At 44.0% G+C, this 21,691-nt stretch overlaps 1 protein-coding gene across 4 annotated transcripts in view; it reads left to right on the forward strand.

Moving 5' to 3' along the window:
* SPIDR (scaffold protein involved in DNA repair) overlaps positions 1 to 21,691 on the forward strand; it is a 312,390-nt gene that overhangs the window by 79,401 nt on the left and 211,298 nt on the right. The gene's annotated exons all lie outside the window — the stretch shown is intronic.

The following is a 21,691-nucleotide window of genomic DNA, read 5'->3' on the forward strand; positions in this document are numbered from 1 at the left end:
TGCAGTCCAATGTAACAATCTTCTTGCTTGCCATAATAATGGACAGGAGCACTGCATTCCAGTGGACCTCATCCATGTTGGTGGGAGCAACTAAGAAATGTTTAAGACAAGAGGTTTGTTGTGGGATACACCTGAGGAGATCTTGAGAAATTGGCCCCGCTTCCAGTTTCATTGGATGCCAGCAAGTATCCCCCAAAATGTCATGGAAATTGGCCAGAATGCAGTGAGTTTGTAGACAGTATAAAGTACTTTGGGATACCTACCCACACTGTACAATGTTCACATTGCTGCAGCATAGCACTGTGTAGCTACAAGTCATGTTGCTTGTGCCAGTGGAGGCACAACAGTGTGAGTACACTCAGCTGAAAAACTTGTAATGATTTAACTAAACCAATATCCGTTAAACCAGCATAATTTGTAATTGTAGACAAGGATAGGGATGAATTATTTAACAATTTAGCTACATTAGGAGTTAAATTTTATATTTGTTTGAAAGAGACAAGGGGAGGGAGACCTTTCTCTAGACTTTCACCTTTTTTTTTTTTGAGTTATGAGTTAATCTTGTTCAAAAAGACTTGAGATTCCACTCCCCCCACCTCCATTGCTTTTCAATGTAGTTCCACAGCACAATATCAGGGGGTGCCAAATTCCACCAGTGGGATTACAGAGACCCTCAAAGAAGAATAAGGTTTTCAACCAACCACTAAACATCCCCCCCCGCCTCCCCAAATGTCACATTGCATAAAACTAATACTATATTTCAGAGAGGATAGTTCAACCAAAGAACAAAGCTACAAAGATATAAAAATAGCTAGGAAGTGTTGTGACCTTTCCTCTGTTTCTGGGATGGAAGGGCAGGGGCAGTTCCAAACACTTTAGGGGAAGAATTATGTTTGAGTTTCCTGTAGCTGGGTAGTCAAAAGAAACTATAATAGAAGCCCCACCAAATTAAAGCAGGTTTCTTCTATGTTTTCATTTTCTCTTCCCACTTTTCTCTTCTTCTGAATTATTTCATTTGGTCCATGCCTCCATTCCTGGGAAATATTTTGTTTTATTTTTGGTCCCCTTTTGTAATGCCCTCTGCTCTCCCTCCCATTGTTCTCTTCCCTCCCTGCTGTTTCCTACTCCTGCCTCTTCCTGCTCTGTGGTGTCACTCTGGCTACTAACTTTCCTACTCCATCCTCATGTGTGTCCCCTGCCCCCTCACTTCTTGCAGCCATCCTGAAGATGCTAGGGTGACTTCACAATCAACAGTGCTGGGCAGGTTGCAGGAAAAAACTGTACAACACCATATCTGAGAGTGAGTATGTGATCATGTAAAAACAGTTTTTTGTAATGCATGCACACACAGGGCCAGAGTTAAGGTTATATAATCAGTCTTAACTTTGGTATTTCTTGACCTCTGACTGCTTAACCATGTAACTTTAATATTGCTCTTAATGCTTAGCTGACATATATGAGCACAAAGGAAATATAACATTTCCAATTGCTTAAAAGTGCTTCATTGTTGTATGAGTTGTAACAGCTTGACTGCCATCATAAATGTAATATTGTGAGACTTAATGTCTAATAACTTTAAAACCACCCCAGAAATAGAGTAAAGGTCACAGCGGTTCCTATATATTTTTGTACCTTTGTTCTTTGGCTGAACTATCCTCTGTCTCTGAAATACAGTATTAGTTTTATGTATTGTGACTTTTGGAGAGATATTTAGTGATTGGTTGAAAACCTTATTCTTCTTTAAGGGTCTCTGTAATCCCACTGGTGGAATTTGGCACCCCTGTAGCTGTGGAGCTACAGTGAAAAGCAGTAGAGGTTGGGGGAGTGGAATCACAAGTTGTCTTGGGCGAGATGAATTCCTCACTCTGTCTTTTTATAAGGGCGTGCAACTCCCAGCCACCTCAGTTCCTTGTTGGTCACCACAGAGAGCAAACAGAACTTGTCTTTGTGTCCCCCAGATTAAACCTTCTCTTATCCTGCCTTGCTCTTATAGTATATAGTATAAATAGTGTTGAGTAGTACAGAATAGTTTTAGTTGGTTTAGTGTAAATAATCCAGTAAGGGGCCAAGGAAAAGACTGTGTTGGGCCCTGCGACCTGTAAAGACTTTAAGAAGAGCACCTTTTGCCTGAGGAGTATACCAGAGACAGACATCCATGTCTGATGCCTTCTGTGTGTGGGTGAGACCTACTCAGTAACCCAGTGTGTGGTTTTCTGTGTCTTCTCTCCCCACACAAAATGGGAGACACTTGAGGCTCCAGGCTCATCTGACTTCTCAATGCCCACAGCCTGTACTGATAGTCAACTCTAAATTGGGTCAGAAAATTAAGCCATCTGTCTCATAAAACTTTGACCTTGGTACCATCGCATGAGGTGCTCACCTCAACACTGACTACTCACCTGGCACTGGATATGTCCTCCAGCACAGTTACTTTCTCTTGGCATCTCACCTCAACTCCACTCTGGTGCCCATTTGGGTGAGAGGAGGAGGAGGTAGCATATTTCCCCACAAGAGGGACATAAACAGAAGATGAAGAGGATGTGCCCTCCATCCCCTCTTGCTTATTCCTTGAATCAAGAGTGTTTTTGAAGCCTCTCAAATGGCACCATTGTCACCTCTTCTCCACACTCCGGTGCGGGATGTCTCAGTACTGATAAAGTTGGACTCCTCCATGGATCAGATCCCAATAACATCTTTAATCTCTGTCTGTGTGTGAGGGTTTGCTGTTGAGACCACTAGCCTCTCTGCTGCATGCTTTTCTGCTACCTGACTCTGTGCCTGTACTGACTTTTCCATGTTTGATTGAGAGCTGTCTGAGAGCCTTCCACTCCTTTGAAATGTACTTGGAGGGTTCCCCAAATCGACCTTGGGATGCTGGACCTTTCCTTCACCACAGGTCCAGACATCATGGAAGGATGGTATACAGAGGGCCCACTTCAGTTGCTTATGTGGACCTACATACAGGACTCTATGAAGGCACTTTTGGAAGTTGCAACACCTGTTCTGGCATAGACTCTGTGCTGATGCGCTCTACCCCAGCCGATGCCTGCACCGTTACGAATCCCATATCCAGTACTCACTGCATGCACCAATACCAGCACTGGATCTCGCAGGTAGGCAGGAAGATCAGCCTGTCTGAGGGATGGGATGGGGCTCCTTCTGAGGATCCATACAAGTCCCTGTTGGGGGAACACATTCCTTGACACTTCACCAGAAGATAAAATTAGTACTTCATCTGTCTCCCCTCCTGAGAAATCAGAGACAATTTGAAGAGGTATCAGGGAGAATGGTCTGTACTCTGCAGTTGAAACAGAGGTTACTGTACCAGAGAGATCTGATCCTGTTTGATATTTTACAGATGCAGACACAGGAGAAATACTTGCATTAAGTTCCAGAAATTGTGTGTGGGTACAAGATACTAACAGTTTAGAGTCCATTTCCTGTCCGCAGGTCAACTGGTCTTTACAAAATGCTTTGTGGTGATTGCTGCTCACCTCGGGCACCAAGAAATATTTGTTTATCCGTATGTGGACAACTAGTTCTTAACAGCCAACTCTCAACAGGAGCTCTACACAGTGATCTGGTACATATGGAGCCTCTTCCAGTGATTGGGACTATTTATCAACTGGGAGAAATCCACCCTTAAATCTTCATTGGAGCAGTCCTAGACTCTACTCAGTCCTAGGCCTTTCTTCCAGAAGAGAGATTTTTCAGGATATGGGATTCCCTGACAACTCTAAGAGAACAACTTGTACAGACCATGCAGTTTTCTTCACGCTGCTTGTCCTGATGGCCTTATCAAACTATGTTCACATCCTTTGCTTGCCTTAACATGGAATCCTTGCAGCTCTGGGTGACAGGTCACTGCACACTGCATGTACACAACAGGCAGAGGAGACTTCTCAAGTGTTCCAACAGCTTCGCTGGTAGAGGAACACTAACTATCCCTAGGAGATAACCTTTGCTCCCTTCTTCAATACCATCACGGTTGCTACCAATGCTTTCAATCTGGACTGAGGTATGCATTGCCAAGACCTCCAAGTATGTGACCTCTGGAACATCTGAGAATTCAGACTCCATATCAACATACTGGAGCTCAGAGTAATCTGGTGGGCCCTCAAGGCCTTCTGTCCAGCCTATCAGCATTGTGTAGTACAGATTGTTACAGACAACACCCAGAGCCACATACTACAACCACCAGAGAGGAATGTGTTGTTACCTCTTATATGTGAACACAAGAAAACTATAGCTATTGTGCATCAAAAACCAAATCCATCCCACTGATCTTCACACAGTAGGAGAGAAAAGTGTGGAGGCAGACTCACACAGCAGGTGGCCTCAGGTTTTAACATGGGAGGTCCTTGGAACCAGCAGTGGCCAGAGCACTATTTTATAGATGGGGGCCACCCAGTAATAGACCTCTTCCCATCCAAAGAAGACTTCAAATGCCATATATATTTCACAAAAGCACACAGAAACAAAACTAATCTCCTGGGATGCATTTCTGCTGGCTTAGAGACAACATTCTACGTGCCTTCCCTCCCATTTCCTAGACACCCAGGGCCATAATGAAGATCAAGTTGGCCAGAGCAAATATTGTATTAATGGCCCCAAATTGGCCTTGTTGGCATGGGTGTCAATATCTTCTGCAGCTGGCAAGAGAACCCCATATCTGCTGCCTCCGTGTTCCGACATCCTGTCTCAACAGCAGTGGAGCATTCTGCATCCAAACCCAGATACTCCATATCACAGAATAGAGGGTAACCTGTTGACTGATGTGGACCACTTCTGCTCAGACTGTACAAGCCATCCTGTTCAGTCCAGGAAAGGTTCTGCCCTGAAGTGGTATGAACAGAAATGAAAGGTTTCCTGTCTGTGCCTCCATCAGTCTCTATATGTATAGACCCCATCACAGTAATATCTGAATGCCTGACAGTCTTTAAAGTATTTATCCTTGCAACACCCCTTTGAGGGAAGGAAGTAGTATTATCCCAGTTTAACAGACAGGGAACTGAGGGACAGAGAGACTAAGTGACTTGCCTGAGGTCACACAGGAAGTCTCTGGCAGAGAAAGGAACTGAACGCAGGTCTGCCAAGCCCTTGGCTTGCACCCTCGCTATTTGTCCATTCTTCCTCTCCCACTCCAGTCCCACCTTATTCCACAAGTGTGAATACACAGAGCTGACGTTCAAAGAACAATACTTACTGGTAAGTAACCTCTCTTTGTTTTCTTTTGAGGCTAGTTGTAGCTTTAATCATGTATCCCATAGAGCAGGGGTGGGCAAACTTTTTGGTCTGAGGGCTGAATCGGGTTTTGGAAATTGTATGGAGGGCCGGTTAGGGGAGGGGGTTGTGGCCCGCCCCCCCCCTCGAACTCCTGCCCTATCCACCCCCACCCCTTGCTCCCTGTCCCCTGACCGCCCCTGGAACCCCTGCCTCTGACTGCTCCCTGCTGCCCCATCCAACCCCTCCTCTCATTCTTGACGGCCCCCTGGGACCCCTGTCCCATCCAACCACCCCTTCTCCCTGTCCCCTGACTGCCCTATCCAACCCCCCTCTCATTCCTGACTGCCCCCCCAGGACCCCTGCCTCCATTCAACTTCTCTGTACCCCGCCGTCTGACACCCCACCCTCTATCCACACTCTGCCCCTTGACCATTCCCTGAACTTCTCTGCTCTCTATCAAGCTTCCCTGCTCCCTGCCCACTTACTGCACTGCCTGGAGCACTGGTGGCTGGCACCGTTGCCACTGCGCAGCACAGAGCACCGAGGCAGGCCGGGCTCTGCAGCTGTGCTGCCCCAGGAGCTCGCAGCCCCACCACCTAGAGTGTTGCGCCAGCGATGGGGCTAGCTGAGGCTGCGGGCAGGGGGGCGACAGCAGGGTAGGGTCTGGGGGCTAACTTCCAGAGCCAGGATCTCAGGTGGCGACTAGGAGGGTCCCACGGGCCGTAGTTTGCCCACCTCTGCCATAGAGAAAAGAGAGAGAACCTTCTGTTGCAAAAATAGTGTGTGTGGGGGGAAATATTTTATTAAAAGAAAAGTAAAAGGGTAGGAGTTGGTGGTTCGGAATGGCGGACAGTGACCCAAACTGGCACCTTGCTCAAAGCATACACTTAAGAGTTGTTTCCACATGGTTTAAAGTCCTCCTTTTTGACAGGAAAGGTATTTGATTCTTTTACACACCCACACCCATGCTCCCCTCCTCCTTAAAACGTAAGTGGTTTTAGGTTAAGAGAGAGAAAATTAAGACACTATAGAAGGTGCAGATACTTCACATATATAATGTTTTCCACCAAAATTCACCAAAACCGATTTTGGTTTAGAAGCATATGCATGTGTTCTCTTTTGATATTATGTTTACTTATTATTAGTTTCAAACTCATTTTAAATGTCACAACTTTTCAGGGTTTGTGCTCCTAGGCTTGAGGTTTCAAAGTATAAATGCAAATTGACATGCCCTATACTTAATGGAAAAGAAAATGAGAGGTCTGGATTAAAGATTTTTCCCCCCCTGTAATAAATGGAGAAATTGGTTGCTAGTGAATTGGTAGAGTAGTGATGTGCCAATCTCTGCTTTTTTGAGGTAATGGGGGGCAGGAGGCCAAAAGATCTTGGCAACAACTCATCTGAGGCGTATTAGTGTGCAGGCACATCTCCAGTTTTTCTTTCTTTCTTTTTTTTTAACTACAGTGATTCTTATTTATCATTTTTAATATTAGCTGATTATTCCAATTAGTAACAATACCATAATATAGCTCCCTTATGCATACTGTGTAGCAAGACTCTCACCTTTTGTAACTTCTGTAAGGTATCTCATCAGCCAGTTCTGAAGGAGTGTTGTTAGATGTTGAGTGCTTCAGACTACTTTTCAGGAAGGGAATTCTTACCAAACTCCAGCAGTGATTTGATATTTGGATTTATTTATTTATTTATTTTGGTGTGATGTGCTCCCACAATAATGTGCTTATGTCAGAACTCCAGTTGAGTGTCCTCTCTTGGCCACTCACCAGACTGCTTTGAGGGGACCAAGCTGCTGGCTTCTGTCTCAATACACTCTGGAGTCTGAACAGAACTATAATCCCTCTCTTAGGGCCTTTGGGTGTGCACTCTTCAGAGTGTACAGCATGCAGCCCACTGCCCAGTCCCTGGAACCAGTGCTGCCCCCTGAGGCTCTCCCTGTAGCTAAATACATCATCTCCCAGAACTCCAGCTGAGCCTTCTAATTTACCTCTTCAAGGGACATGTGATAGGTGTAGCATACAGCGCGCACACATTTTGCACAGAATTCTAATGCAGTATTTTTTTTCTTTAATAACATGAGAAATACACAGATATATACAAAAATAAACCATACTCTTATGTTCCTGCCCTCAATTTCCTCAGCACTCCAGAGCTAGGTCAGGGTCATCTGGGGCTGTCCAGGGTCCTTCTATTTCAGTGCATGAGTTAGGTTCCAAAATATAGAGCCTTCTCTGCCAGCTCACCTACTATGACCATTGCTGGTCCATTCACTTCCCTTCTGCACAAACTTCCTGCATGTGTCTCCAAGTACCACCCCACCGTTTATGACCTCCTGCTTTTGTCACCTCTGTCTCTTTGTCCTGCTTGGGAAATTTCGACACTCTAACTCTCCAGCCTTCTGTTGAGCGAAGTCATAGAGAACTGTTGTTTGCCCCAGGTAGGGCCTATTCAGGTACTGATAGTGCTTGCCTTTTGGATATTTTGCTTACTCTGGGAGGAGCATGCTTAAAGGCTTGTCAGCAATTTTCAAACTAACAATTTAACCAGAATTTGTAAGTTCTACATAAGTCCCCCAAATCATCACAGCTTGCTCACAAAAAAGTTAAAAACCTTAAAACTAATGATATAATAAAATAATGATTGTTGCCATATGTGCGTGGTGACAGTAAAGTGCTCTTTCTTGAGATTTAACTTACAGATGAGTTTTGTGCCTTTCATTTTAAAACATACTGATTTCAAATACGCATAACCAAAATAACCTAATACATAAAACTGTATTTGGGGAAAAACAGGTGACGTAGTAATATCGTGTGGTGATGATGATTATGATACTTTTTCCATTCCCCTAGTATCTCAGAAGTATGTTAAACAGCTGCTGCTAACGTTAGACATTTTTAAATCAGCAAGTCTGGATAATTTGCATCCAAGAGTTTTAAAAAAGCTGGCTGAGGACCTGGCTGGACTATTAATCTTGATATTCAATAAGTCTCGGAACACCAGAAAATTGAAGGAAATTAATTTTGTGCCAATATATAAAAAGTGTAAATGGGATGACCAGGGTAGTTATAGTTCTTTCAGTCTGACATCGATCCTGGGTAACATAACTGAGTGGCTGATGCTGTTATTTATTTTCCATAGACCCATGGAATTAATTTAATTAAGAATTACCCTCCTTTAATGTAATGAATGTTAATCAACATAGGTCTATGGAAAATAAATCCTGTCAACCTAACTTGATATCTTTATTTTAATGAGATTACAAGGTTGATAGAGGTAATAGTATTGCTATAATATACTTAGACTTCTGTAAGACATTTGACTTGGTACCTCATAACATTTTGATTAAAAAACTAGAAAGATATAAAATTAACATGACACACATTAAATGGATTTAAAACTGACTTAACTCATGGGTCTCAAAATGTAATTGTAAATGGGGAATCATCATTGAACCAGTGTGTTTCTACTGGAGCCCCCCAGAAATTGATTCTTGGCCCAGTGCTATAACATTTTTATCAATGGCCTGGAATAAAGCATAAAATCATCACCGATAACATTTGCAGATGACACACAAATTCGGGGAATAGTAAATAATGACAAGAACAGATCACTAATATAGAGTGATCTGGATTGCTTGGTGAGCTAGGCAGAAGCAATTATGCATTTTAATATGGCTAAATGTGTCTAGGAACAAAGAATGTAAGCCATACTTACAGGATGCAGGGACTCCATCGTGGGAAGCAATGGTGGTGAAATATTTCTGGGATTATAGTGGATAATAACCTGAACATGCGCTCCCAATGTGATGCTGTAACCAAAAGGGCTAATGTGATTCTTGACTACCGAAAAAGGGGAATCTCAAGTAGGTGTAGAGAAATTATGTTAATTCTGTATTTGGCACTGCTGCTGGAATACTGTGTCCAGTTCTGGTGTCTACAATTCAAGAAGGTGTCCACAGTTCAGAGAAGAGCCATGAGAATAACTACAGAATTAGAAAACATGCCCTATAGTGATAAAGTAAATTAATGGACACGTCAATCTAACAGAGAAAAGTGTATAACACAATCTAATGGCTGGAAGGTCAATATAGACAAAATCAGATTGGAAATATGGTGTACATTTTTAACAGTGAGTGTTAACCACTGGTTGTGGTAGATTCTCTATCAGTAACAATTTTAAGATCAAGATGAAATATTTTTTCTAAAAGATGTGCTCTAGGAATTATTTTGGGGAAGTTCTATGGCCTGTGATATACAAGATGTCAGACTAGATGATCACAATTGTCCTTGAAATCTATGAAAACATAAGAGATCTTTTGCAGTGGCTGGCACTTCTAAAGTCCTCTATAGCTCTTAAATTTTAAGTAAGCATATACAGTTTTCACAAGTCTTATCAGTTCCCTTACTAAACTTGTAGCCATTCTGAATTATTCAGGTTCTTTTTCAGTTTCGAGGGCATCTCTCTCATGTGCTGACAATCATCTCCTTTTGGGGCGGGATTTCCATAAATATTGACTTCTAGATCAGCAGGTCCCAAATTTCATTGGTTCTTACCATCTTCTTAGATTGATACTTGAAGAACCACATGCAAATTCTTCTTTTTTGTGCACATTTATTTTAGGCCTTATTAGGCTTCGCTTAGTATTTCCAGACTCTCTAGTATTATAAATGCTTCCCTGCCTCCCCCTGCAACCTAAAATGTTTGATTTATAACATCCATTTTAACCATCTCAGGTTTTCAGACTGCAGCAAAAAGAAATGCAATAAAGCGTCCATTATTATTATTATTATGTCTTTTGTGTTACTCAAATTACAAGAAACAAATGTCATAAATGAAGCCCGATTTATTTTGGCATAGACCTGACTTACATTCAGAGGCTTTGCTTTTTAACTTGTATAATTTGAGTTTGAAATTCCTGTTAATTACGTGGATTATTGCTGAATATGAGCCAAAGTTCACTTTACTTCCCTTTTTTAAAAGTGTCAACAGAAAAAATACAAAACATTTTGAGTAACTCTTGCTTAAAAATGAAAAGTGCCATTAACGAGAAGTGTGTGTGTGGAGGGAGGCGGGGGTGTCAGAGTCTTGGATGGGAGTGGGGGCCTTTATTTGGGCATCAGGCAGCTTCCACTCCAGGAGGCCTCTTGCTCCTCAGCGGCTACACTGTCTCCCAAGCAGGGCCACTGGGTACCTGCAATGCTGGGCAAGCTACACAGGAGCTCCTCTTAGCAGGGAGGAGGCTCAAATTACAGCCAGCTACTCTGTTGCTGAAGAGCCACGTGATTAATGTTGCCACTCAGTTAGGTTTTACCCAGACAGTCTGGTTTTTGGCTTCTGTGTCTGGGTGCTGTTCAGGGTTGCCAGGTGCCTGGTTTTCAATTGGAAAATCTGGTCGAAAAGGGGACCTGGCAAACCTAAATGGCACCCAAACCAAAAGTCCGGTTACTGCGGAGCAGGCGGAAGCGCTGGGTCACTAATCCACGCTCGACCTTACCCAGCCAGGGCTGCTTCTTACCTGCAGGCAGGCAGGCTTCTTGAGATGATCCAGTGAGCAACGCGGGGTGGGGGAGAGAGAGAGAGAGGAAAGAGCAATGGGGATGTAGTCTCAGGGGAATATGGGGTGGGGCCTTGGGGGAAGAGGCAGGGTGGGGTCTCGGGTACGGTTACCAGCAGTTAGAAAGATGGTAACCCTACGGGTGATTCTCTTCAGACCTGTAGTCAGACTTTTATCCACTGGACCTGACTGGCTTCCTGTCCCACTCCCCTGCCCAACTTCCCTGTGGAGACAGGAGGGAATTCCCCGTGCATCCTCTGCCTCCCAGGCCTGCAGGAACCAGGCTACAGCCTCTGCAGGGCAAAGAATATAGAGAGAGCTCCTGCTCTGCTACAGCGGTGGGGGTGGGATGGAAGGGCTTTGATCTCTGGGTTCCCTGCAACTGCAGGTTTTGCAGTTGCTCCGAACCAGCCCTGTATGCCTGCATCTTTTCGAACGAAAGGCTCTCTGGTTTTGAGATATGGAACTTTGTAGTTCTCCTCAGTTGCTTCAGCTATGTGGCTGAGTGCAAGCTGAAGGCTAGGCTTAGCAGAAAGCCATCCAGATGTGCACCAGATGAGAGTATAACACCCATCTGCACACAAGACACTACTAAATAAAGTGACTATGCTGGCATGATCAGTGAGTCTTTCACAATTATGGCTGAAAGCAGTCAGGAGTGTACATTTTGCTTCTTGGGCATTTTCTGGTGCGCTGTAATTCATGTGGCAACTTTTCATGTGAAAAAGAGAGATTTATTAAAGAGTTTTTGCTCCAGTGCTTCCAACAATCTCACAAAGCACCACTGGTACACCCATTATGTTTGGGACCCCTAGATGCTTTAGTGATGGACACATTAGAACAGGGGTAGGCAACCTATGGCACACGTGCCGCCTTCGGCACGCGAGCTAATTTTCAGTGGCACACTCACTACTCGGGTCCTGGCCACCGGTCTGGGGGGCTCTGCATTTTAATTTAATTTTAGATGAAGCTTCTTAAACATTTTAAAAACCTTATTTACTTTACATACAACAATAGTTTAGTTTTATAGCTATAGATAGAAAGAGATCTTCTAAAAACGTTAAAATGTATTACGGGCACACAAAACCTTAAATTAGAGTGAATAAATGAAGACTCGGCACACCACTTCTGAAAGGTTGCCGACCCCTGCATTAGAAGTACCTGAGGAAGAGAGTGAATTGAGATGATTGCTTATTCCCATATCTTATTTCTTATTCCTCTGTGGTTTTGGGTGGGTTAATGCAGCCCTTGTTAAACATTATCCTCAACTTGTTGAAAAGATTATCAAAGAAAACATTACATCTAGCAACCTGAAATTCCTCACAGATTTATAGAAATGTTCTGTCAGCACATTCCAAGGAATCTAGCAGGCATGGTATTTCAGTATCTTCTCATTAGTGGCTTATATAGTTATAAAAATCTGAATTATAAAATTTGAAATTGATAAACTTTTTTAATTAATTTTTTGTACAATAGCACATATACTGGATTTTTATTGAACTCAGTCTCCTGCCTTCCACGTTGCCACTGTCCTTAGATGCTTGGAGACTGGCCAAGCAGAACTACTCATTCTGCTAACAGGGTGTGTTTTACAAGCAGATGAGCAATGTTGACAGCATATTTTTTTTGTCTATATAATGCACGCGATTCTGCTAAATGTAATGCATTTCCCCAAAAACTTCCCAGGGACAGCACACCTAGCCCAGTTTCTGATGACTTACTTTCCCTCCTGTTCCCACCTCTCTACAGATTAACACACACGTTGTGATATTATATCAATAAACTTAGTGCATTTCTCTCAAAAACAAAGAATTCTAGTAGAGTTCATTTAATGTAAATTTATTTTTGCTCACTTTCGTGGGTATAGTTAGGAGATGCTGTTTGATTTAACTGGGAAAACAAATTAATACTTTCCCCATTCTACTGCTAGTTTCCTCAGTATGCATGTATTGTCATCATCATGATTAACAATCACTAAAAATGACATGATGCTTCAGACGTGTAGAAAAGACACATTCACTACCATGAAGAGTTTATAGTCTAAAATAGACAACGCCAGTAAAAATAAAACCTGGCATGGTATCTTACAAAAGGTAGGCAGGGGGGAGATGAGAAGGTAGGGAGAAGTAAAAATTTTAGGGAGGGATTTGAAGGAGATGAGAGCGACTGTTCCAGGCATAGGGGACAGAGCCTTATGAGTTGTGAAGCAAGAAGTGGGGCAAAGGGGAAGGGCAGTCAAGCAAGTGGTTTGGGAGGAATGCAGTGAGAGTGGGAGAAAATGAGTCCACTATATTGTTCCTTTAGTGCTGTAACCTAAATTCCCCAGCACTGCAGGAGCTGTTAGTGTGGAACATTAACCCTGTGTTTGTGTGTGCACCTGGATTTATTCCCATAAAATGGTACTGAGAGCAGAGATGTAAATGGAAGCAAGATTGAGTCCATCAATAAGCTTTGCTCCAGTTTACCCTTGAAAAATGCAGACCATCAGAAGTAGTACCTCTTCCCCCTCATCTTGAGCTGATAAGTGAACATTATTTCTGAAGCCTCTGACAAAAATTTCATACCGATTGTGAACAAAGCTGTCTACACGGCCAGCTCAGATGAAAGGGCCTAAGGACTGAAATGATTAGATAGTCCAGTTTAGTTCAAAGTACAGGTTGGTGATAATTGCTCTTTGGCAGATGTGAACTACCTGAAGTTGCTGGAAGAGGAGGAAATGGACTAGTTTGTTGGAGTTTCGACTGCTGGCACAGAGTCATGTCTAATCTGAAGTAGAATACCTGCTCAGAATTCAGCATTATGGCATAAGTGGCACTTATGCTTATACCAAGCTGTTCTGATCCCTTCTTTAGATAAGAGCTTGAAACATGCTACAGATTTTACTTCTAGTACATAGGATTTATTCCTGAATAAAATTCTCTTCATTTCAAAATCAAAAATCAATTCTGGCCTATTTTCTAGACAAGAATGTGGTCTTAAAACCTAGTTCTATTGTAGTTTTTCCCTGTTCAATTTAGGCAACCAAAGTGTTAGAAAGCAGTTTTGCAAGAATTGTATTTATATTGATTTTACTCAATCTCAAAACCCGGGGGTTTTATAGCCTATATCCACTCCATTTTCATAAATGAAACTGAATACATAACTACCTAAAGCAAAACAATACCGAGCAGGTTTAACGGTTGATGTGGTGATAGCTATCATACAGTTACTGATAGAAAGATAGTAATAACTAGCGACTTTAATGTCAGAAATAGTCCTTATATAAGTGACAGCAAGGATGAAGAGACTTCAGTGTTGTTGGCCAAAATTTTCAAATGTAGGTGCCTGAAGATAGACATCTACAGCCAAGTAAGTTCTTGTATAAAAGTGGCCTGATTTTCAGTGGTGCTAACCATCTACACCAGTGTTTCTCAAACTGGGGCTGCCGCTTGTTTAGGGAAAGCCCCTGGTGGGCCAGGCCGGTTTGTTTACCTGCCCTGTCCACAGGTCCGGCCGATCGTGGCTCCCACTGGCTGCAGTTCGCCGCTGCAGGCCAACAGGGGCTGCTGGAAGTGGTGGCCAGTAAGTCCCTCGCCCCAAGCATGTGCTTGGTTTGCTGGTGCCTAGAGCCGATCCTGTACATAGGCTAGTTATGTACACAGGTTGATCCAAATCATTTAAACAATTTTTTGAAAAATAAATAGATGTCCATAATCTTCATGGTCTCTCAACCTGACATAAGTGGAAGAAATTGAAGATATTCTTGTGTGATGATGAATCAGAGATTAGACAAGGCAATAAAACCTTATCTGGAGATTCAGCATTGAGACTTAACCAGTTATCAGGTTAATGGAAAACACAGGTTCTGTACACCTGTGCTACAAGCTGATGGAGAGGACAGTAGCGCTGTTTGAGGTAGAAAAATCACAAAATCCCTGATTTTAAGGTCTACCTACATTACAAAGACAATAGTGTAAAGAGGCTCAGTTACAACATGGCTGTTCCAAATACCTCGATTGCAAGTGAGTCTCCTTCACACAGTCATATTTATAATATGGGCAGGGCCTCGAAGTAACCCTAAAACGTCATCTTTGTAAATTGTCACTTAGCCAGTCATTTCCTTCTTTTAACCTGGACACCTCTCTCCAATAGATAGCACTTTGTCTTACTGTTCTTGTTAGTTTGATCTGTTTGTGCATTCAAAACTTTAATTTTAATATTATAGCTGGCACGTGCCTTTGGAAATAAAAATGAAATGAAAGGGGGGCACTTTTTTGTGTGTAAGAGTATACTTGGACCGAGCAAATATACTCTACTATTTCTGTTAGGAGGATCCATGCTTAAACCAACCTGTTCTGAGACAGGCAGGCTGAAACAGCTTGCAGACATCTTCAGAACTGTAACCTGCTAAACCTGTTTGCCTCAAAAGATGCTGTTTCTGCTCAGAGTTGGAGATTAGAGGACGCCTGTAGCTTCTATTTCTTTCTCCCTGCCACTGGCTCCTCACTCCTTTTTACCTGGCTAAAGCTTCACTAACCTGGAACTTTCCCACTAGGTCAGGGAAAAATCTATTTTGTTACAAGTTAAACTGTTCTCTTGAGGTTTTACAAAACCACAGCAGAAAAATGCATGTTTGGAGGAACAAAACCATGTTTCAGCCTCTTCTTTCATTTGTGTTTTCTAAAACAAGTGGTGCTGCGTGCAGCACCATGTTGGCAAATGAGTATCGTGTGTACTGGTAGGAGGTAGGATTGTGTGCGTGATGACGTGCTTTTTTTTAATTTGAGAAGTCAGTGCCAGCCAGGCTTTTTCTGAGCCAAGACAGTATCATCTGAACAAGGAGTCAGAGCTACTCTGTAACAATGCAGATAATTTGTTTTTCATTGCTGTTACTCTTTTTTGAGGCAATGGGTGTTAGTTGCTTGTAATAGAAGCCACAAAATTTCCTCATTCAGGTTGAACTCTTTTTCCTATTACTCTTGAACAATATTCTGGGCAAGATCTCATTTGTCCCTCCTCTTGGTTATTGGGGTTACTGTTTCCTCTAATGGTTACTATCACCACAGTTATTGTCCACCTGAAGAAGGTGAACAGTTTCCTGAAATAAATGACACTATGTAAAATTGCCTGACAGGAGGTACTTCTAGAACAAATGTCAAAGGTTGTGCAGAAATCGAAACAAGTATACCATTTTGGTGTCTTGAGTATTGTGCTTTGATCTCCAGTCATTTTGGGGAGCATCCTATTTTTTTCTCTTTTTTTCTCTCTTCATTTTAGTACTCATGTGGATAGCTTGTAAATAGGTGAGAGGTTTCCACAGAAGCTGGGAATGGGCAACAGGGGACAGATCACTTGATGATTACCTGTTCTGTTCATTCCCTCTAACGCACCTGGCATTGGCTACTGTTGGAAGACAGGATACTGGGCTAGATGGACCTTTTGTCTGACCCAGTATGGCTGTTCTTATATTCTTAAGGCATGTTGTTGTGAACATCAGCAGACTTAGACCAAATCCCTTCCAATTCCTTCACCCTATGGAAACTCTTCAAAAAATGTCCAATAGGCTTTCAGTGACAATACATGTTAGTGCTAGTGCTTTGAATTTGATCGCATGTATATTTGGGGCGACCTGCAGCTAATAAAGTAGCTAATGCAAACACAGCTTCTGGTATTGTGATCTTGACACAACTTTCAACCTTAGCAGTGTCAGAACTGGTCAATATTTCAACGAGGGACCTCCAAAGAAAAGCCAATGTGTTCCAGGAAGTGGCGCTGTTAATTTAGAAGCTGATCCTCTTCCTTTAGAGACAGTAATGAACCCATGTCCTGGCATCATGAGAGGAGCTGTGCAGCTGGAATTAACGTCTTTCTGATGAGTCATTAAAAATGAAGTGCTAACCACTTGTTAAAGATCTCATAGCACTGTTTAGAAGAGATGGGGTATTTGGCTCTGATTAAATTCTAATTTGAGAAACTACCACTTGTCGTATATCATTTCTCCTGCAGATTCAAGTGGATGTAGCATTCTCTCACTATTTGTCCTAAATGATTATGTAATGTTTCTGTGCACGGTTAAACAGCTACTTCATTCCACCCCAGAGGACGGTTGCATTTCATTGTGTCGATGTAAAGTGGCTATGTTGTGGCTTTTGTTGAGGTTGGGAGTGGTGGTTGGTGGAGACTGGGTCAGTGTACTCAGGAGAGGCAACTGTTACCAGTTCTTTAAAAGAGTGTAGTTGCACTCTCTGTGGTGTCAGCCTCAGAGTAATAATGCGTACAGAAAGGGATGTGGGGCATTGAGCAGGCCCAGGTCACTTCCCATTTTGCCTACTCAACACCACCTTTAATGATATGGAGTACATCTGACTCTGCTAGTGCCTGTGCACAGAGGAATTGCAAGGAAGCTTCCTGCACTTTCTCCTTCCTTTGTGCACCCACACAAGCAACCACAATTTGATCTGTACTTTTGTAAAGTAATTTGGTGTCCTTTGGGATGAAAGGCATTGCATAAATATAAGCTGCTATTATTAACACATTGCATTATTACTCCAGATAGGAAGTTTCAATTAATCTCCTCTATTAGTTTGGGCTTGCAGCTCCAAAAAATTAAGAACTAGTGATTTCTCTATCTTACTTCTTTTTGTCATCATAGTTAACTCAGCCCACACATTACTATTTAATCTCACAGACTCTGCTCTCTCTGTGGTTATGCTGTCAGAAGAAAGGTGGTGTCTCCTACAGTACTGCACACACACAAGCTTATACCCAAGAATTTAGGCTTTTAAGCAAAGGTGTATAGCTGAATGTAACCCTTAAGACTGAAAAGAAATACTTACCTTAACCGAATTATCTCCCTGGGTCTTAGTAAAAGATCCTGTGTTGAAGTCAATATAGTGTTTCAGTGAACGTTTTTCAAAATGGGGAGGGGAAGCTTTAAAGAGAAAAATATGTATAGCTTTTAAACTCTTCTTCGAGTGGTTGCTCATGTCAATTCCATTCTAGGTGTGTGTGTACGCCATCGTGCACAGTTGGGAGACTTTTGCCTTAGTGGTTGGCTGTGGTGATCTCTGGAGTGCCGCACTCATGTGTCAGTATATCAGGCACTACCAGCCCTATGCCCTCTCAGTTCTTCCATACCACCCGTAGTGGTTAGTCAGAGCGCCTCTTTTCCTTGCTTCGCAAATGGTCAGCAGTTTCTTTCCCTTTTGACTTAGTGGTCCAGCTGTAAATAGTTTTGTTTATTGTAGATAAGATAATAAGTAGCAGTTAAGTACTTTAGTTAATCAGTTAGGGTCCTGGTGGGGACTTTGCCCCAGATGAGGCATGCCCTGGTCGTTGGGTTTTAAGCCCTGGGCTGAGTGTAATCCGCTTGTGCAGGCTAGTGACCTGCATGGCAGCTGTCTGAAGTGCCTGGGGGAATCCCACATCAAAGAAAAGTGTCGCATCTGTAAGAACATTTGTCCCAGGACACGTCCTCACGTCACTCTCTGCCCAACCTCGGAGCCGTCCTGGCCGGATGCACACAGCACTTGGTCCTCAGTTTGTGGCGCACTCCCAGCACTAGGCTCTACCTGGCACCGATTCCCTTTGCCAGTGCCCAAGAAGACGTCTTAAGAAGCGCAACCCAGACCAAGGGGCATTGGGTAAAGGACCCTGTTTGGGCCACCTGCCCATGCCAGAGTTGGAAGGGGACACTTATCATAGAATATCAGGGTTGGAAGAGACCTCATGAGGTCATCTAGTCCAACCCCCTGCTCAAAGCAGGACCAATCCCCAGACAGATTTTTGCCACAGATCCCTAATGGTCCTCTCAAGGATTGAACTCACAACCCTGGGTTTAGCAGGCCAATGCTCAAACCACTGAGCTATCCCTCCCCCCCCGGGAACCTCCTATCCCCCTATGTGATCCGCCACTGACTTCGGGGAGTGGTAGGTGATCCAGACTGATGGAGGAGTCAACATCTTCCCAGCTCCTGGCGCCCAGAAAGCAAAGGACTCTCTCACCGCAGCCAGCATGCGTGCAGCACTGGACCTGGCAAAGGCTCCCTACAAGGGCAAGCCAGCCATGAAAGCCTCCCAGAAGGGAAGTGAATGCTGATGATCTCCGGAGTCGTGGCAGAGCTTTTTGTCGTCACGCCTCTGGTCTCCGCATCAGCCCAGGTCACCGGTTTGCCACAACAGATCGCCGGCACCGCGCTCCCAGTATCTGTCTTTATGTCAAGACTTGCCCAGAGAGAAGTGCCGGTCATCGTCTGGTCGGCACCGGTCATCCTCATGCCGACCCTCTGCATGCCGACGATCACTGTCACCTAGATGATGGGCACTCCCCTCAACAAAGCGCCGATCCCCCTACTCCTGGTCTGCCTACTCGAGGCACCTGTCACCCATGTCGATGGTTAGCCGCAAGATTCAGGTGTCGACGGCCCTGCCATGGTCACCGGATGAGGATTCCTCTGGCACGGAGAGGGAGTTCAGCCCATAACTGAGACAGCACCGTCATGACTGGGCTCCTGAGGCTGTGTCCAGCTCAGCGATACCGTCCTGGAATCATGGCCAGTGGCCGGCACAATGGCCTTACTGGAATGCCTGGGGTGTGCTGGTTATGCCAATGCCCCGTCTCACCAATTGTTGGTCGCTGCACTGGACAATCACCGAATGGCACTGGGCTGGTGTGCAAAGTGGAGGGACAGGTGCCCACCCTACGGCCCCCTCCCCACTCGGGGAATGATGCCCCAGGCCCTCCCCCAGTGGTTCAGATGAGGCTGTGGCGGAGCTCCTTCACGCTAGCTCACCAGACAACTTTAAGGAGCACCAAGCCCTGCTCCGAAGTGTGGACAATAACTTAGGCCTAGAGGCGGAAGAGATGGTGGAGCAATCAGACACTTTGTTTAATGTGCTCTCTGCATCCACCCCTGCATGCACTTCCAGGGCATGAAGGGGTCCTAAAGATTACCAAAGCCCTCTGGTAAGCCCTGTCCTCAAGCCTGCTCACTTCCAAGAGGGCTGAGAAAAAGTATTTTGTCCCTGCTTGAATAATTATACACCCCCCCGCTTCCCCCCCCCCCCCCCCAGTGTCATTAGTTGTTTGTTTTAGCGGCCTACGAGAGAGACAAGCAAGGGCATTCTAGTTCCACTCCCCAAGAATGAGGAGGCAAGAGACTAAAACTTTTCTGGCTTTCAGTGACAATACATATACTCTCCTTGCTTACTCTCCAGAAACAAAAAACAAACAAACAAACAAAAAAAACCAAACACACACACAAGATGGGACTTCTTGGGAAATTAATAGTTTTAATATGTGTATAGTAATAAATTCCAACAAAAATATTGCCTTGATTCAGGGGAATACACTTAAGCATATGTTTAACTCCCATTAAATTCAATGGGTCTTAAGCACATCCTTAGAGTTAAGAACATGTTTAATTGCTTTCCTTACTTGGGATCTATGTGCACAAACTACTTCATGTTTGCAGCCCTTTTTTTGTTTTTGATGTGATGGGTATTTTAGCCATTTATCTCAGTAAACTCAAGTGTCTCCAAAAGCAAAAGAATATATCCAAGGGTTATGTAAAAATGAAGAACTGGTGTACTAATTTATTACTGTGTGAAACCTTTTTATTTCTGGTTGCATTTCCAGGAGGAAAGCATTGTCCTTAAAAAACCCACACACTCCAAAAAACCACTGTTTGCTAAAATACAATGTTGATAGCTGTTGTGTTTAATATTAGCCTGCTTTTTTGGGGGGAGGGGTGCTAAATACGTTTTTTGCCATTCTTTTCCTTTCTGAGTAATTTTTAAAAGTCCTTCCAACTCCTTTTTGAAAGCATATGGGTGTTCTTTGAACACTTACCACGCATCTCATAATTTACACTAATCTTGTGTTGGAGAAAAATTTAGAGAATTTTTAAAAAAAATACAGTGTTAAACACAATGTTTTGTTGCAAATAATTAGGTTAATTATTGACAGATGACACTGCTAGCTTCTTGAGAGGAGGCATTAACCTCAGTTGTTATGATGGCACCAGTGATTTAAACTCTTCATTGGAGATTTTGTCTGCCTTGCTGGCTCCATGGGGGAAAAGAGATTCTGTGGTCAAGGGCACTCTAAGCTGATGAAAATTTGACCTTGAGCAAGTCACTTACTCTCTCTGTTTTTCAGTTCCGCTTCTGTAAAGTGAGGATACTACTTTCAAAGAGCCAAACAGGCTGATAATTGCAAAGATAATTCTGAGTCATGTATCTTGTGTACACTGAGGAGTTCTTTTGTCAAACTGTCCCAGTGTTGCAATAGCACTATTATGGCTCCACTGACACTAGCCCCCAGCAATTTTACTATGGTGTCATGTAACCCATCTTAGAGCAGTGATAGAGGCGGCATGTTTGTATAGTTTTTGGTGGTGCCCAGAACAGGTCCAAGTCCTGCCCCGCCGCCACACCTGCCTAAGGCTTAGTGAGGGAGTTCGGGTGTGGAAGGGGTGCAGGCTTAGGGATGGAGTTTGGGTGCTGGTTGCAGGCTCTGGGCTGGGGCAGGGGGTTGGGATGCAGGAGGGGTTCAGGGTCTAGGAGGGAGTTTGGGTGCTGTGTGCAGAGTCTGGGCTGGGACGGGGGCTGGGGTGCACAAGGGGGTTTGGGGTGCAGGCTCTGGGGGAGAGTTTGGGTGTGGGAGGGGTGCGGGCTCTGGGAGGGAGTTTGGGTGCTGGGCGTGGGATCTGGGCTGGGACGAGGTGCATGAAGGGGTGCATTAGGGGGTTTGGGATGCTGGGTGTGGGCTCTGGAAGGGGGTTTGGGTGCTGGGTGTGGGCTCTGGGCTGGGACACAGGATGGGGATGTGGGGCATGTGGCTGGGCTGGGGATGAGGCGTTTGGGGAGTAGCAGGCAGGTTGGGACAGGGGGCCAGAGAGGATGACGCCCCCCAGC

Source organism: Mauremys reevesii, linkage group 2, assembly GCF_016161935.1.
Source record: "Mauremys reevesii isolate NIE-2019 linkage group 2, ASM1616193v1, whole genome shotgun sequence".
Classification (NCBI taxonomy): Eukaryota; Metazoa; Chordata; order Testudines; family Geoemydidae; genus Mauremys; species Mauremys reevesii.